This window comes from Centruroides sculpturatus, unplaced genomic scaffold (assembly GCF_000671375.1).
Source record: "Centruroides sculpturatus isolate CEXI.00-Female unplaced genomic scaffold, Cexi_2.0 scaffold269, whole genome shotgun sequence".
NCBI lineage: Eukaryota > Metazoa > Arthropoda > Arachnida > Scorpiones > Buthidae > Centruroides > Centruroides sculpturatus.
The window spans coordinates 146,211-151,664 of record NW_019384601.1 but is presented as its reverse complement, the minus strand read 5'-3'; the positions used below and the strand labels follow the sequence as shown (position 1 = coordinate 151,664).

The 5,454-nt window shown below is 21.0% G+C and overlaps 1 protein-coding gene across 1 annotated transcript in view; it reads left to right on the top strand.

The window, feature by feature from the left end:
* Nucleotides 1–2,715: 2,715 nt before the first annotated feature.
* LOC111624997 (beta-1,4-glucuronyltransferase 1-like) overlaps nucleotides 2,716–5,454 on the top strand; it is a 13,411-nt gene continuing 10,672 nt past the window's right edge. The window contains exon 1 of the mRNA XM_023368007.1: nucleotides 2,716–2,849. The gene's annotated coding sequence lies outside the window, so the exon portion shown is untranslated. The remainder of the gene's footprint in view (nucleotides 2,850–5,454) is intronic.

The following is a 5,454-nucleotide window of genomic DNA, read 5'->3' as shown; positions in this document are numbered from 1 at the left end:
AAAAAAAAAAAAAAAAAAAAAAAAAAAAAAAAAAAAAAAAAAAAAAAAAAAAAAAAAAAAAAAAAAAAAAAAAAAAAAAAAAAAAAAAAAAAAAAAAAAAAAAAAAAAAAAAAAAAAAAAAAAAAAAAAAAAAAAAAAAAAAAAAAAAAAAAAAAAAAAAAAAAAAAAAAAAAAAAAAAAAAAAAAAAAAAAAAAAAAAAAAAAAAAAAAAAAAAAAAAAAAAAAAAAAAAAAAAAAAAAAAAAAAAAAAAAAAAAAAAAAAAAAAAAAAAAAAAAAAAAAAAAAAAAAAAAAAAAAAAAAAAAAAAAAAAAAAAAAAAAAAAAAAAAAAAAAAAAAAAAAAAAAAAAAAAAAAAAAAAAAAAAAAAAAAAAAAAAAAAAAAAAAAAAAAAAAAAAAAAAAAAAAAAAAAAAAAAAAAAAAAAAAAAAAAAAAAAAAAAAAAAAAAAAAAAAAAAAAAAAAAAAAAAAAAAAAAAAAAAAAAAAAAAAAAAAAAAAAAAAAAAAAAAAAAAAAAAAAAAAAAAAAAAAAAAAAAAAAAAAAAAAAAAAAAAAAAAAAAAAAAAAAAAAAAAAAAAAAAAAAAAAAAAAAAAAAAAAAAAAAAAAAAAAAAAAAAAAAAAAAAAAAAAAAAAAAAAAAAAAAAAAAAAAAAAAAAAAAAAAAAAAAAAAAAAAAAAAAAAAAAAAAAAAAAAAAAAAAAAAAAAAAAAAAAAAAAAAAAAAAAAAAAAAAAAAAAAAAAAAAAAAAAAAAAAAAAAAAAAAAAAAAAAAAAAAAAAAAAAAAAAAAAAAAAAAAAAAAAAAAAAAAAAAAAAAAAAAAAAAAAAAAAAAAAAAAAAAAAAAAAAAAAAAAAAAAAAAAAAAAAAAAAAAAAAAAAAAAAAAAAAAAAAAAAAAAAAAAAAAAAAAAAAAAAAAAAAAAAAAAAAAAAAAAAAAAAAAAAAAAAAAAAAAAAAAAAAAAAAAAAAAAAAAAAAAAAAAAAAAAAAAAAAAAAAAAAAAAAAAAAAAAAAAAAAAAAAAAAAAAAAAAAAAAAAAAAAAAAAAAAAAAAAAAAAAAAAAAAAAAAAAAAAAAAAAAAAAAAAAAAAAAAAAAAAAAAAAAAAAAAAAAAAAAAAAAAAAAAAAAAAAAAAAAAAAAAAAAAAAAAAAAAAAAAAAAAAAAAAAAAAAAAAAAAAAAAAAAAAAAAAAAAAAAAAAAAAAAAAAAAAAAAAAAAAAAAAAAAAAAAAAAAAAAAAAAAAAAAAAAAAAAAAAAAAAAAAAAAAAAAAAAAAAAAAAAAAAAAAAAAAAAAAAAAAAAAAAAAAAAAAAAAAAAAAAAAAAAAAAAAAAAAAAAAAAAAAAAAAAAAAAAAAAAAAAAAAAAAAAAAAAAAAAAAAAAAAAAAAAAAAAAAAAAAAAAAAAAAAAAAAAAAAAAAAAAAAAAAAAAAAAAAAAAAAAAAAAAAAAAAAAAAAAAAAAAAAAAAAAAAAAAAAAAAAAAAAAAAAAAAAAAAAAAAAAAAAAAAAAAAAAAAAAANGCCTTCCTGTAAGCCTAGAAGTTTGACAATGGCGTTTGGAACGTCGAGCATGATTCCACTGACGTTTCAAACGCCATTGTCAAACTTCTAGGCTTACAGGAAGGCGGCTCTGAACGTTCAACGTTCACGTTTTTGCGATGAAAACGTCGGCCGCAACCTATTAAATAACTATAATATAAACTTTTATCATTTTCTCATTTATTATTCTAAATTTCTTTTCCTGTTACTAAACAGGAAAATAATATGAAACGAATAATGCAAAATTTTTATAATTATATGAAAATCGACCGGTAATACCTTTAAAGAAAATAGAGAATGAGAAGAGGGTAGCTCGTTGCATGATGTCAGTTTTAGCAGAAGAATAAACTCAGTTCTAGTTTAAAATTTATACAATTTAGTCCCGTTCAATGGAATCTATAGTCCTGTTCATATAGAATGCGTACACTGTAACATCAGTTTTGGAGTAAATAAGTAAAAAAATGAAGTTAATTTGACATAAAAGTGTACACTTTCTGAACGAAACGAACAAACCTTATGATTTAAAATATTTTACACGTAGAATCACGATTTCGTAGTATTAAATATATATATATAAAATAAAAAAATAGCATCATTTTAAACACATTTCAATCATTATTATCATTGAAATTACGCATTTAAAATTATTTGTGAACAGTTGACAGTTGAAGAAGAAATTTTAAATGAAAGTCTCGAAATTGGATGAATTTTAGACAGTAAAGAAATTAAATGAGTTGATAAATAAAGGAAATAAATTTCGTAAATTAAGGTTTAATTTAATATTTTAATTTTTCTTTTCAATGTCATCATTAATTAAATTACATGTTACTAACGAATTGAAGAATATTAAACACTCGTGGAATTTTATAATTTTTTTAAAAAGAAATATGAAACTTTCTTTTAAGACNTAAAAATCATCTATTTTTCCAGAAAGTATATTAAAATAATACATTTTGTTGTACTGTACGTCAACTTTGATAAAAATTCAAACTAGTTCAAGAGTTCAGAATAAACGTAGTTACTAAACATTTTTTTTCCTTGTTTTTGTTTAAAAAAACAGAAAATAAAAAATACGGACTTGTTTTAAGGGATATTTTTTTTGTTATTAAAAACACGAATACGTCACACTACTTACTGTTTAGTCAGCTTCGAATTTGCACGCACGTAGGTGGCGCTGAGGGCGCGAAGGAAAACTTGTCGTCACGTGAATGATGTAGTAAAGCGGCGTGCAATGTAGCTAGCGGGTGGATGACGTTCTCTGTTATGCCAGCGGCGTGAAGCACGAGGAATTACTACAATGTCTGAGCCGTAACATTATAAAGTAAGCATTGTTTCTGTACATTTTATATCTAAAATTGTTAATATTTTTTGTAATGACAGGAAAATTACATTTTTATTTTTATTTTTGAAACTTCAGTTAACGCACGTATTTGTTATTTCTCGTTTTGATTCTGAATAAATATACAAACACTTCGTAACTCACGTGCGTATTAAATGTTTTAATTGATTTTTAACGTTTAAAATGATTTGTTAAAACTGGTTTATCGATTAATTAAACTATTATTAATTTTTTTTTGTATTGTGTGTTTTTAGACTAAAATAATAAATTCTGTTCGTATAAATAATAATAAAATCATGTTTTAAAAATTTCTAGAATATATGGTCTTAGCTAAATGATACATTTCTTGAAAAATGGAAAAAATAAATGTATTTGTATAATGGAAATTCGATCCATCTTTTCTAACTCGATGCATTCTTCTACATTTGTTCTAGAATAAATTCTTCGCATATTTTTATTTTAGAAAAGTTTTTCTAAAAATATATTTTTCAGGAAGAGTAAAATGATAATTTAGAATGTTATATAACGATATACCAGACTGTTATATTTCTAAGGTCAAAGATATTCACGTAGTTTCCTTTTAATCGTTACGTAGCTATACAATAGACACACAACACTTAGCGTACAAGGTACGCTATTAAGTATACTAATAAAATAAAGGAATTATCACGTAGTATAGATCCATTTGAAATTGAATCGTCTCCTTTTGGTTCTTTGCCAAAATATTCTGTATGCAGGCGTGACGCTTACACCCTTCCATTATGGTACCTCTCATCTTTTGTTACTCAATTCTTCAGCTAAGCTATATCTAATTTCACTAACACAACAAGGAAATAGATTTTTAACAGTTTAAAATAGAACCGAGTGACCTATATGAAGTATCTATTCTAGTTCTGAGCGCCTGTAACCTTTAGAAAATTATTTATTAATATCTTGGTACGTTCTATTAGTTATTATTTGCTTTGTTATCTGCAGAATCCCGTTGACCCTATACGAAACTCGTTAGTTATTGGGTGTGTCTGGTAGATTTTAAACCTTTAAACTCTGTTCTATCAATATGCTTTCTCGGTAAAGTATGGTGTAAGTAATGCTAAGAATTATTGCAGTGTAAAGAACGACTCATCATTTTTTTTTAATATAGTCTACTTTTATATTAGTATCGACGTCAGATTTAAATATTTATTTATAGTGGTGAATGTCCGTTGATGATCACGCTCTGCTTTTGTCTCGTAAACTTATTTTTTTTCCCTACGATTTATACTGTCCACTGACTCGTTTCAAGACTTGTTTTATAAAAACAGAAGGTCGCTCGGGTCTAATTACCCTACTGAATCAGAAACACAGCCATTTTTCTAAAAAAAAAAAAAAAAAGAAATAGTCAATACCTCGGGTGTTTTGTGGTCAGTTTTCGTACTTAAAGGTAAAAGGTTTGTTTACAAGATTTTCTACGTGTTTAAATTTATAAACGAGCTTTATGTAATAACAAAATTTGTTTATTAGCCTATAAGTATATCAAAGTTTCTTATTATGTTGTTTTCTTTAGATTGTTTATAAAGAAATATTTATTGACTTAATAAAATATCAAAGGATCTGATTGCGGTTTTTTCAGTTAAACAAGATAAGATTTGTTTCTAAATAATGTACGCAATCCATTGATTTGCAACGTCGCGTCATCTGGAAAATGTTATAAAGCATTTCCCGATCTCGTTAAAACAGCACCAGCAAATTTCTATTGATAGCTAGAGCTATCGATTTTTAGATAGCGTGTAGTAATATTATGACGAAATGTTGATTAGATACGTTCCTCCTTTCCCTCTTTTACATTTAAAAAAAAATAAAAGTTTAAGTTTAAAACTGTCATTTGTAAGTTTATAAATCAATTTAAAATTGCTCTAGCTTATTGAATCTGACCAATTGGACGATATTTATTTTTTATGTCATCTAACGAGCTAATAAATAGTTATAACATTATAAATTCACTGACCGTTTATACATATGATGGCCTTGAATCTCTGCGGTATATCATTAAGTTTTGTTTAACGAGTGAAATAAAGTACAACTAAACATTTCACTCTCGTTAATATGTCGTTTAGAAATATCACATAACATTAATCATAGCTATATTAATTATAATAAATTTTTAGTTTAGTATTTTGTTTCTTACGAAAGACATTTCTAAGAATTAAATGCATATAATTTGAGATTCTTTGTAGTTCTTTGAACTTATTAAGAAACACTTGAGAAAATCGAACTCGATATAATACAATATACAAGTGTTGATTATCTGATTAAATAGCCGTCATCTCGAAGTTGTTAAAATGCTTATTATAGCTGCCACATCGAGGTGTTTGTTTAAACAGGACAGTGTTCTTAGCCTTGAACCTTACCACCTGTCTAAAAGAAAGTGAAGTAGTCTTTCAAAGGACCTTGCTTGCTGTTACTTCGTAGCTGTTAGATGCCAATGACACATCACTACTATTTTCTAAGAAAGAACCTTGATCAAAATTGCGGTTTCATCGGCCGACATTGAAATGTCTAATTATACTTAAAAAAAAAAAAAAAAAAAAAAAAAAAACAAAAAAAAAAA